This window comes from Bos indicus, chromosome 3, assembly GCF_029378745.1.
Source record: "Bos indicus isolate NIAB-ARS_2022 breed Sahiwal x Tharparkar chromosome 3, NIAB-ARS_B.indTharparkar_mat_pri_1.0, whole genome shotgun sequence".
In the NCBI taxonomy this organism is placed as follows: domain Eukaryota; kingdom Metazoa; phylum Chordata; class Mammalia; order Artiodactyla; family Bovidae; genus Bos; species Bos indicus.
Window position 1 is genome coordinate 14,488,982 of NC_091762.1, and position 12,640 is coordinate 14,501,621.

At 48.2% G+C, this 12,640-nt stretch overlaps 1 long non-coding RNA gene across 1 annotated transcript; it reads right to left on the reverse strand.

Annotated features, from left to right (window-relative positions):
• Window positions 1-4,013: 4,013 nt before the first annotated feature.
• Window positions 4,014-8,642, reverse strand: LOC139181414 (uncharacterized). Its single transcript, XR_011565380.1, has 2 exons — window positions 8,535-8,642; window positions 4,014-4,665 (listed from the first exon to the last, which is right to left on the reverse strand). It is a non-coding gene; the product is annotated as an uncharacterized lncRNA (long non-coding RNA).
• Between the last annotated feature and the right edge of the window lie 3,998 nt (window positions 8,643-12,640).

Here is a 12,640-nt window from a genome sequence, read left to right on the forward strand (position 1 = left end):
GGAAGCAGCTGGAGCATGTGGGATCTAGTTCCCCGACTAGGGGTCAAACCTGGGCCCTCTGCATTTGAGGCACAGGCTCTTAGCCACTGGACCACCAGGGAAGTCCCTCAAAGCCACTAAGTTTCAAGGTGGTCTGTTATATAGCAATAGATAACTACAAGAGTGAGGCTGAACATTTTCATTATTCTTACCTAATATATTGAAGTGTTTTTACACAAAGATACCAAGCCCGCCTTTTCCCTTTCCAGATAACCATTGAAAAAGGATGAGGCAATGGATGAAACGACCAGAGATGTCCCTCAGAATGGACTCAGAACAAAAATGTTCTCAGAATAGCTATTCAATTAACACACATAGGTACTCAATAAATACTTGTTAAATTAATAATCTTATCCATAGAAGGTGTGGAGATATTGGTCGAAGGGTAAAGACCTAGTAATAAGAGGAATAAATCTTGGATCTAATGTATAGCATGGTGACTATATTTAACAACACTGTATTCTTATACCTGAGAGTTGCTAGGAGACTTTTCTCCTAGCAAAGACGGAGAAAAGTGTCTGTTTTTTCTCACAAAACACACACACACACAAATGATAATTATGTGAGGTTGTTGGTGGCATTAACTAAACTTATTGGATAATCATTTTTCAATACATAATTATCAAATCATCACACTGTACACCTTAAACTTATACAATATTATATGTCATTATAGCTCAATAAAGAGAATAATAATAATAACCATATTTCTGTATCTTGTTTAAATATATTATAATCAATCTAATTCAGTGTTTTCATGAAATTCAGATGCATTATACAGCATTCCCTAGAAATACCAAACTGTTAAATAATTTTATTTTAAAAGGCTTACAGCAAAGTTTTACTTTTTCCTTCTCTTTAGTTTCCTTTAAACGAATAAAATAATGTGTATTGCATGGATGCTCAGTCACTCAGTCGTGTCTGACTCTTTTCAACCCTATGGATTGTAACCTACCAGATTCCTCTGACCATGAGATTCTCCAGGCAAGAATACTGGAGTGGGCAGGAGATGCCAGAGCCTCGGGTTTGATGCTGGGTCAGGAAGATCCCCTGGCGAAGAAAATGGCAACCCACTCCAGTATTCTTGCCTGGGAAATCCCATGGACAGGGGAGCCTGGTGGGCTACAGTCCATGGGGTCGCAGAGAGGTGGACAAGACTTAGTGACTAAACAACAAGCATGATACGCGTGAAGGTAAGCTAAAATATATTTGCATCCCATTTTCCCTAGAGATAAGGTTTACTGATAGTTTGGTATGGATTCTTCCAGATCTTCTTTCTATATATTTGCATTCCTGGATATGAACTTTTTGTGGCAGAATGTATTTTCCAAAAATGGCCGTGACAACATTTCCCATCCCACGTGCTCTTTCAAAACCTTGACACACCCCATCAGGCGGAGGTTCTGTCCTCCACACCCCATCAGGCGGGGGTTCTGTCCTCCACACCCCATCAGGCGGGGGTTCTGTCCTCCACACCCCATCAGGCGGGGGTTCTGTCCTCCACACCCCATCAGGCGGGGGTTCTGTCCTCTGTCCGCCTGAGCACGCCTCTCTGCCTGCCTCACTAAAGTGTGACAAAAGTGATGTGAGCTGACACCAAGGCTTGTCATAAGAAACAGTATTGACTCCCCTTGGCTGTCTGTGTTAGGACACATACTTCCAAAGCTGTAAGCCACACTGTAAGAAGTCTGGCTACCCTGAAGCCCCCATGCCAGGGAGATCACAAAGACAGACTAGAACCCCACCTCCTTGAATGTTCCCACCCCCGGTGCCAGACAGGTGAGGAAGCTTTCAAGTTAACCCCTGTCAGAGTGGGACAGCGTGAGACCTGAATGAAAAAGCCACTAACCATTGGGTAATTGATTAATATATATATACACCTATACATGCTTATTTGCATAAATGACCTGCTATTACATAGATGTCTCTGAGACTTGTTATTTTTTTTTTTTTTACTTTTAACTGAAGGATAATTGCTTTACAGTATCATGCTGGTTTCTGCTAATATCAACATGAATCCACCACAGGTATACGTATGACCCCTCCCTCTTGAACTTCTCCCCCACTTCCCTCCCCATCCCCATGCCTCTAGGCTGTTACAGAGCCCCGGTTGAGTTTCCTGAGTCATATACCAAATTCCCATTGGTTATCTATTTACATATGGTAATGTATGTTTCTTTGTTACTCAGTATATCTCACCCTCTCCTTCCTCCCCTGCCACCATAAGTGAGACTTGTCTTTTGTGGGATCTTAGTTCCCCAACCAGGGATCCACTGAAGCTGTGCCCCCTGCAATGGAAGGGCAGAGTCTTAACCACTGGACCACCAGGGAGGTCCAAGGTTTGCTTTTTGCACTGAGCAATTTCTGAGACTGTTGTGTGTCAGTGGGCTCAGATCCACTCAATATTTTGTAAGGCTGTGCAGTATTCCATAGCATAGATATTGCATAACAGAGCACAGAGAATTTTCAAACATCTTTAGCTGTGTCCTCCCTTATGGCAGAAAGTGAAGAGGAACTAAAAAGCCTCTTGATGAAAGTGAAAGAGGAGAGTGGAAAAAGTTGGCTTAAAGCTCAACATTCAGAAAACTAAGATCATGGCATCTGGTCCCATCACTTCATGGGAAATAGATGGGGAAACAGTGGAAACAGTGTCAGACTTTATTTTGGGGGGCTCCAAAATCACTGTAGATGGTGATTGCAGCCATGAATTAAAAGACACTTACTCATTGGAAGGAAAGTTATGACCAACTTAGATAGCACATTCAAAAGCAGAGACATTACTTTGCCAACAAAGGTCCGTCTAGTCAAGGCTATGGTTTTTCCAGTGGTCATGTATGGATGTGAGAGTTGGACTGTGAAGAAAGCTGAGCGCTGAAGAACAGATGCTTTTGAACTGTGGTGTTGGAGAAGACTCTTGAGAGTCCCTTGGGCTGCAAGGAGATCCAACCAGTCCATTCTAAAGGAGATCAGTCCTGGGTGTTCTTTGGAAGGACTGATGCTAAAGCTGAAACTCCAATATTTTGGTCACTTCATGTGAAGAGTTGACTCATTGAAAAAGACTCTGATACTGGGAGGGATGGGAGGCAGGAGGAGAAGGGAACGACAGAGGATGAGATGGCTGGATGGCATCACCGACTCGATGAACATGAGTTTGGGTGAACTCCGGGAGTTGGTGATGGACAGGGAGGTCGCAAAGAGTCATTCATGGGGTCCCACTGACCCCATTCATGGGGTCCCCATTCATGGGGTTGCAAAGAGTCAGACACAACTGAGCGACTGAACTGAACTGAACTGCCTCTTCAAAGGAAAAGACTTCCTGGAAACTCACGGTTTAAAACAAGTCAAATAAGCTGCTGGTCCAAGCCAGTGCCTCTCCTCACTAACCTCCATACAGGGAGAGGCCTCTGAAGAGACTCCTAGCTTTAGATGACATTTACAAATCAATCACCTTGTAGAGGGTCTAAGGACAGGTCAAGCTGTGCTTGTCTATCTATTTGTTTTGTTTTGCTTTAATTTATATTGGAGTATAGTTGATCCAGGCTTCCCGGGTAGCTCAGCGGGTAAAGAATCTTCCTGCAATGCAGGAGAGCCCAGTTTGACTCCTGGGTCAGGAAGATCCCCTGAAGGGACAGGCTACTCACTCCAGTATTCTTGGGCTTCTCTGGTGGCTCAGATGGTAAAGAATCTGCCTACAATGAGGGAGACCTGGGTTCAATCCCTGGGTTGGGAAGACCCCCTGGAGAAGGAAATGGCAACCCACTCCAGTATTCTTGCTTGGAGAATATCCCATGCACAGAGGAGCTTGGCAGGCTACAGTCCATGGGGGCCCAAAGAGTTGGACACCACTAAGCACAGCATAACTTTGATTAGCACAGCAAAATGCTGTTAGTTTCAAGTGTACAACAAATGAATCAGTTATACACACACATATATCCACTTTTTTTTTTTAGATTCCTTTCCCATACAGGCATGTGTTGTTTTTTAGTTTGTTTGTTTTTTAATTCTCTCCCTCTCTTTTTAAGGTACAATGGACATATAACATTGTATTAGTTTCAGGTGTACAACATAATGATGATTCAATATTTGTATATATTGTGAAATGACCAGCACAATCCACGATCGCAATGTAGTTCCAATTTTCTCTTGTGAAGTTTTTTGCAGTCTTGAACGTACATTCGAATCACCCCTGAAATCTTGTTAAAATGAACGCTGTGATGAGTAGTTCTGGAGTGGGCTGACCTTCTCAGCAGTGCTGAGCGTCTTCCAGGTGATGCCCGTGCCCACTGAGTCAGGGGTTACCAAACCTCAGCTAGCTCCTGATGACCCCTGCTTTCCTTGCTCACCTTCCAAAATGGTGTGGGGGTGGGGTTCAGGCCTGGAGTTTTGAAAACTGATCTTTCCCTCCTCCTAAAGACTGGAAGCTCCTATTTTCACCTCCAGTCTTTGCTTCCCTTCTGTTCTCCAGGATTCTTCACAGACCGGGGAAAATGCTACCACAACCATCTGTGCAAGGTCCCTCGATGCTGAACTTCATGGGGTGGAGACCAGAAGTCACTGAATGAATGGGCTATAGATGTGATTCTCACTTTTCCAGAACTTCAGTGCTTTCATTTCCACTTTAAATATCTGATTTAGGAGAGAAATGGGTAGAGAATGGGTGTTGGGAATTGTGTTCCCTCTGTCATCTGTCATCATTATTCCGTCTGTTCCAGTAGAGGACTCTTTTTTGGCCCTTTCTTGACACTTTTGCTCTAAACATGACCTTCCTCCACCCTGCCATGAGAGAGAGAGAGAGAAACCTCTGCCATGCTTTGAGCATCCTGGTACTATACCAACAGATTTGCACCACTCTGGCATCTGGGCTCAGTTACACACGATCCTCTCCTTCTGTAGGGGATGGAAGGAGAGGGACTTGGTAGCAAGGCACATTTACATTACTTATTGTAATATTTGCAGTAGTTTATGAGTATCACCCTCACATCATCACTGAGGAAACTGAAGCTCAAAGAGGGTCAGTGACTCATCTAAGGCCACACTGCTAGAAATGACTAGCTGGGATTGGATCTCAGATCTGCCTGACTCAGCCTTCTCCCCAGGTTTTCTCCCCAGAAATCTGAGCAATTCCGAGGTCCCTGTGTGACCATGCTGGGTCTCTCAGTGCGCTTTTCTTCCTCATTAGCAGCTGCAGCACTGAATTCATGAGAGTCCAGTTCCAATTACCCACCGAGGTCTCCCCTCTGTGTGGAGTCCTGGGCCCCTCCAGTGTTCCTTCTTTTGGAAACAGTGAAACCATTTTCTCTCTGACCCTTGACTCGCCACAGATGGGCCTGGGTTGGAATCCCACAGCCACCTCTCGGACAAATATGCACACATTCCTTCAACTCTCTGAGCTTCAGTTTCATCCTCTGTAAAATAAGGATGATAATTGTATGTCAGCTGAGCTATTGTAGGGTGATGAGAAGAGGGCATCTAATGCCTTCCAGAGTGCCTTGCATCAGGCAGGAATGAAAACAAAACAAAGCTTATACCTTTTCTATCCTTGATTTTTAAACTTTTTCATGGATAAGGACTAAGACAGCCTCTTATTGGCCCCTGAGTCTCCCTAGCAACACAGCCTTCCTGGGGCAAGTGGGGAGTGTGTGAGATGAAGCGATTTCCCAGCTCTTACTGAGAGCGGGGGTGGCGGGCATGGGGGAGTGGATATTTGGGGGTAGGGGGGCTGTCTTCCCAGGGGGAGCAGTGGTAAAGAATCTGCCTGCCAATTCAGGAGATGCAGGAGACATGGGTTTGATCTCTAGGTTGGGAAAATCCCCTGGAGGAGGGCATGGCAATCCACTCGAGTATTCTTGCCTGGAGAATCCCATAGACAGGGGAGCCTGGCGGGCTACAGTCCATGGGGTCGCAAAGAGTCAGACACAGAACACAACAATAATAAATAATAACAGAGCAAGAGGGGGCTGAAGCACACCCTGTTCCCTATGGAATTTGGGGACCATACCCGGACAGACCTCCAGAAGTTATTAACCAGTATGTGCAACATGTGTGAGTGGAGGGCAAGGGGGAGAACCAGAGTTTGGCAAGACACCAGCAGGCAGGCTGGCACTCCAGAGGGGCTGCTGAGCATGAGCCACCATGGTGCCCACCCCCTGTCACTTCCCCAGTGCCCTGTCACAGGTGCTCAATAAACAATTGTTAAAGGAAGGTGCTCTCTGGGGACAGGGGCTGGCTGAGCCGATGGAGGAAGCGGTGATGGCCCTGAGTCCACACTGCATGAAGGCCTGAGCTACTTCCTGACAGACTTGTTAGAGGTGCGGGTGAATGAGCGACAGGGCTCATAGGAGAAAGAGTATACTCTTTCCTATTGATGGTTGCTTCTGTCAAACTCCAGCCCACCTGAAAACAAATTTTAAGTAACAGAATGGAAATAATGAAATACAGTGGAGATCTTCAGTTTTGAGAACAGTTTGGAGATCTTCAGTTTTCCAGAACGAGTGAGCGACCCCCACTACCACACTGCCTCTCCTTTATGGAGCCTCCATCAGACTTGGGAGGCCAACACAAGGTCAACCAGACTCTCCATTCCAACTCCTGCCAAATTTCTACCCTCTGGCCTATGCATTTCTGCAGAAACTCCTTTAAGCGGATGGGGCATTTGACCCCTTCTGTCACCTGATGAAAAATGCTTAACCTGGTCTTTTGTCCCCTCGCTCGCATCCCCACCGCTGACTGCTCTCAAGAGATAGTCTGAGGAGTATATCACAGACAAGTGCACATACAGTCACAGCACCCTGGAGAAGGACCACACACTTACATACTCATTAACATGTGGATTGACAAGTACCTCTCTCCTCTGTAACCCATGAGGAGAGGGAGCCTTGAGTCTCGGCCACTCTGTTCCCTTACTGTCTCCCTGCCTGCCCTGCCCCCTACAAACGGTGCCAGGGCCCCCTCCTATGCTGCCAGGTACACAGCCTCTAGTTGCTTAGCAACGGCGTGCCTCTCCTCCCTGTCTCAGCAACCTCTCCATAGCTTTAGTATCAGCCACAGCAGGGAGAGCCAGGCTGGACCTGACAGGAGCTGCTGCTGCTGCTAGGGAATGTGTGGGGAAAAGTCCCCAAATAGGCCCAGGTTCTTTTTTAACATTTATGTTCCACACTGACTCTCAGAAAGTCCTGCCACCCTCCCTTGTCCCCAACTTCTGCCAGGCCGCTGATTCCCCCTCCCAACTGGACATCTCACCCCACTGCTGTGCTCTCTCTGCCCTGGGTCTCTGGATCTGTCCCATGTGATCTGTTCCTCTTTTGAGGTTCAAGGCCCCTGGTAATTCCTTGTAATCCTGTAACTCCATGTCCACAGGTGTCTATCTCTGGGGTCTCTGTGGTTGTCCCAGGCTCTCTTTAGGCCCCTCCTGCTTAGAATGAGTAACTGTCTGTCTCCCCTTCACTAACACTTATCCCCTCACTCCCCACCTCCAAAAACTGATCACTGTGATGACCCCATGTTGCCTTAGCAACCATGACCACACCCCTTGTTTCTACCTTTTCAGGAAAAGTCTGTGGTGGGAGGTGCCTCACAGAAATGACCCCCAGGCTTTCTGCACTCAGCCAGCCCCCACTTCAGGTTCAATGGAAACTGACATTGAACTTCTGGCTAACCAGAAGAGGACTGGCTCCAGAAAAGCAAGTCCTCTCTGCTGCTCTCCCTCCATCTCATCAGCTATAATGTCAGAGTCCCAGAGAGAAGCTCTTGCAGAGGCTCAGCACCTGCAGTGGGCAGGAACCCGCCCACCCAGAACAGTGCTGCCTAGCGCTGCCCCAGCTGACAAGAGTGCCTTCCTAGGGCATGGCGACGATCCCCCTGTCTGTGTCACCTGGCCTGATCTCTTTACCTACCCCATCTCCCTCAGTCCCCGAGGCTCGGGTCTGACGATATCATCTGTGGATTAAAAACCAGGACTAGGGAGCAGTCAGCAAAGAGATGGCTGAGAAAATACTTCCAGAGTAAAGGAAGATGGGGTGGAGCCCAGCTCCTAGGCAGGGTTGGGTTGGAGGGATGCTGAAATGAGGGCATGAGAGAGATTTAGGGAGGGAGGCCTGGATTCTGCCTTCTAGCAGAGGAAGCCAGCAAACAGCAGATGGAACTTTCAGGCAGGAGGCCGGACCGAGTGACCTCACCCAAACCCTGTGGTCTGCTGCTATTGCAACCTGGCGAGTCTCCCAGCTCTCCTGGGTCCCCAAGTGGGAGAGCTTTTTATAGTTCACTCCCCAACTTGGGTTTGAATAATTAAACAAGATGGACAGAAATAGAAGCCGGACAGCTAAGGCGGGTTATTTTCGGGTTTTCTAGAACACAGAGTGCTCCTGGGCGGCACCCCACCCCTGTAGGGGGTGGAGCCAGCATGACGGCGATGGGAGATTCCTGTGGGGGAAACCCACCCGCATCCCCCAGGGTTCCTTGGGGTGACAGGTTTGCTGTCAGCCAGAGGAGGGTCTCACCGCTTCTTCCTGGTCTTCAAGGAAGGAGAGGGCTCTCTCAGCCTTCTGCTCATAGCTCCACCCCTGGCAGGAAGTCCCTTCTGTTGTCTGTCAGCCCTTCTACTTCAGAGATGGTGACAGATATTGAAAATCAGATCGATAAGCAGCTTCAAGACAGACTGAATCAGGAGGAGGTGGCTACAGCTCCTCTGGCCAAGAAGCTGGAATCAGGTGATAGGAGGTTTTGTGTCCCTCTCCACCCCCACTCCCCATATATCTGTTGGGAAGCCGTGGTTGGGGGGAGGGGGATGAGGACTGGCGTGGAGGATGGGAGGCAGAGCAGGAGAGAAGAATTGAGGGTGTATGTTGGCGGACGGGGTGGCGAACTAGGCTCCAGAGAAGAAAAGACCAAAGCTGGATTAGTGTCAGGGCTGAGAAACTCTGAAGGGGCAAGAAGCTCTCCTCTTCTAGCTCCCTGGTGTCCTGTGTTCCTGGCATATACTCAGCCTGGGTTTGCTGGGACAGAGCTTTAGCAGCTGAGCTGGGGATGGGGAGCGGTGGGGAGGGCCCCCTCAGTTCTCCATTGCAGACCAATCATTTGTGGCTTGTTTGCATAATACTTTTGGTTCAACCGCAGAGATTAGGGCCTCACCCCAACTCTACCCTGAGGCTTTAAAAACCTGGGGCACAGAGGGGGCACTTGTCATGTTTTCTCCCTTTAGATAACAATTTCAGGGGTGGGTTTGGAGGTCAGATTTCAGGAAATACTGAAATACTCATTCATTCGTGTTTATTCATTCAACAAACATTTCAAAAGCACAACTCGAAGTCTTGCCTTGTGTTGGTGCTGGGAATAAATTAGTATGGCAAGCTCCTTACTCTCAATTAGCCTGAAGTTTAGTAGGGAAGATGGCCATCTTAAAACCTACTCTCCACCATTTTTGAGCGCTTACTATGAATTAGATACCATACAGGAACTTCGCAGAAATTGTCCCATTTAATCCTTATAACAAGTCTGTGGTCTAAGCAGCATTCGCCCCCATTTGACAGTTAGTAGAACCGAGAAGAGATCTGTCCAAAGTCACAAAGCTTGTAAACGGAATTGGAACCTGTGTGCACGTGATTCCAAGTTCTGTGCTCTTAACCAGTGCCGTTGTGGTGGCTAACACAGGAAAGAAAGATGTAAGTTCATTAAATGCCGTGGATATTCAAAAGAGAGCGAGACTGTCTTTAGCTTTGGGTATGTGCTATGCGTGGTTGGGTGGAGCAATCAGGGAAAGATGTGTTTTTGCCCTGTACTTCATTCATTCTACAAATTCTTAAACTGAGTATCTACATACTCCGTCCTTTGCTCTTGGTGCCGAGGATCCTGAAGTGACCGAAGTCCTTGCGCTGTGGATATGCTCTTCAGGGACAGAAGAAAGGCTGAAGTTATAATTGGGCAAATCGTAAAGCCAAGTTGCCTTTACCCTCAGAGTTGTTCTGTTCTCTCCCAGGGACAAATACCCAAATTTCTGGGTAATCTAGAGGAAAGACCCGGCCGTCCTACTCTGGGAAGTCCTTCCTAACGTCTATCCTGCATTTCTTTCTGTTCCAATAGATTTCCCCACCTCGCATTTCATTTCTCTTTTTCAAGGCCAAACCTCACAGCAGTAACCCGGCAGGACGAAAGCGTCTGGCCCTTTAAGGCCACCTTCTTCCCCCCACGTGCCGTCTGGTTGGGCTGGCGACGCTGACGCACGCGTGACGTCAATGGCAGCTGGCGGAGTCTGGGCACGAGGAGCGAAGTTGGGATGGGGGTGGAGGGGCGAAACCCAGAGGGCGGTTTATTTGCATTTAAAGGGGCCACTCCAGGGTTGGCGCTCAAGGCTTTAAAGATTCGTGTATTTGGAAAACTTTCCGTCTTGCGCTAGGGGACAAGAAAAAGGCGTGGTACAGCTAAAATCTGTCGTGACTAGACTTTGCGATGTCGATTATGTCCTTCCGCGGAAAGGGCGAAATAGTCCCTCGGTGCCGGGACTGGAACCACGTGACCTGGAGGGGGCGGTTGGGGGGTGGGGAGAGGGAAAAAGGGAGGAGCTGGGGAGTCGACTGTCAGGCTTGGTTTCAGCTGCCCCCACCCCCACATCCTGCCCACCCTCCTGCAGCTGCCACCACATCCTGCCCAGCCGGGGGCAGGGAACTCGTGTTGGGGGGCACTGACCCAGGACCCGGCTTAGGCACCCCGTCCCTGCCCCCTTCAGTTCCAGGGTGGGGCATCTGCCCTTTGCCCCGGGCCTGGCCCCAGGCACCCTGGCTCTGAGCTTGGGGGACAGCTCTGCCAACAGTCTTGGACTCCTCTCTGCCTGACTCCTCTTCGCGCCCTACCCCCAGCTCAGAATGGGACTTGTTCGGTCCCAGATCAGAGCCCCATCCCTGGCCTAGCACAGTTATCAATAGACAAATAGAGGTGTTCAATAAAGTTTTTTGTAATCGTAACTCAGTTACACAGCTACAAACACATAAAGAAATTCATGCAACAGAATGCTGAGTGCATACCATGCCAGCCCCTACAAAGCTCAAAGTTGAGTTAAACTGCTGCCCTCAAGGAGCTCAAAATTAGCGAAAGACAGTAAATTAGAAACCAAGAATGCCAGTACAATGAATGCATTGTGTACTGATGAGGTAGATACAAAGAATACAGTATACAGAAGAACAGGAAAACAAAAGTTCTCATGGAAAATGTGTACACAGAAGAATCACCAGTATATTACGTGTGCTGATGGCACAAGCAAGGTGGAAGATGTGGGGAGAGATTGGGGGCCTTTGTTGGGATTACTGGAAAACTGGGAGGAAGAATGATCAGCCCAATGGAAAGGATGACATGGATGGAGGTGAGGATGGAGATTGTCCAGATGGCTGTGGAGAAGGCAAGAGGGGTTAACCAAACAGCCAGACCGAGGCTGAAACGGTGGTAATGGCGTCCCAGAGTTCCATAGTCAGGACAACAGTCAGGAGAGCAGCAGCCCTTGTGGATTAGGCAGACCTTTCCAAATTAAGTTGTACAGGGGTGTTTGGGGAAGCACGAAGCAAGGGAGCTGCTGAGGTCCCTTTGCCATACAAATAGATGAAGATGATACTGTACAGAGGAGTTTACACACTTTTTAGAACCTTGGTGGGCATTTGTCTAACTCCTAGGGGATTTTATGGCAACATTAGGTGACTTTTCTCTAAGAAAGATGAGTTGGTAAAGGGAGAGAAAGATAAGGGAGACCCAGGCGTCTGAGCCTGTCTAGGCATTTTTCACCTAGTGCATCCTGGGATGGGTCGTCCAGAGGCTAGAAGAAAAAGATATAGTGAGTCATTTTCCGGAAGTCTTTGTTATAGTCTAATTTGCAGCAGTACTCCCTAGATCCTTTCTTAGTTCTCCATGGAAATCAAGACCTCATGTTTGTTACTTTTCCTTTCCTATGAAGTTCTCTCTATAAATAAGTGTATATGTAAATCCTATTCCACTTGTAATGTCAGCCTGTTCTACTCTTTCCTACTCTGTTTTCTACTGGATTATCATTTCAGCGTCTCAGGGTCCAGGATACTCCATCTCCTCTGCTGAGCTTATACCTCCCTTCCTTTCTCTCTCCTGCTCTTCCTGGCCCTTTATCAAACCCTCCCAGGTGACTCACCTACCTTCCTTCCTCATTCCTTTGTTAAGGACCCAACATTCCAAGGCAGGGAGGACCAGCTGGCCAATCACAGCCCTGACAAGCCAGCCTCGGGCTTGAGATTGGCTGAGCTGCGGCTGGCGGGAGGCTCACCACGCAGATATATAGGATATTGTGGAGGGGGCTTCTGGGAATCAGCTCTGGGAAAGAATTTGTACCGGGATCGTTGATGTTTTGGGAGAGAATCCTTCAACTAGAGCTGGGGCCAGAGGGGTCTTCAGCTGGGAGAGCCTCGAAACTGAAGCAGGCTGATTGACCCAGCTCTCTTGGTCTCCTGGGACCTGGTTGCCCCCTCCCCACTTTAATTTTTTCCTGTGATCTGGGACCCAGTAGTCTGAAGGCTTAGTTCCCAGGCCCGTCCCTAAAAAGTCTTTTCTAGCAGCCCTGGATCTCTCCAGTCTCAACATTCTGCTTTCCCGACGTCGG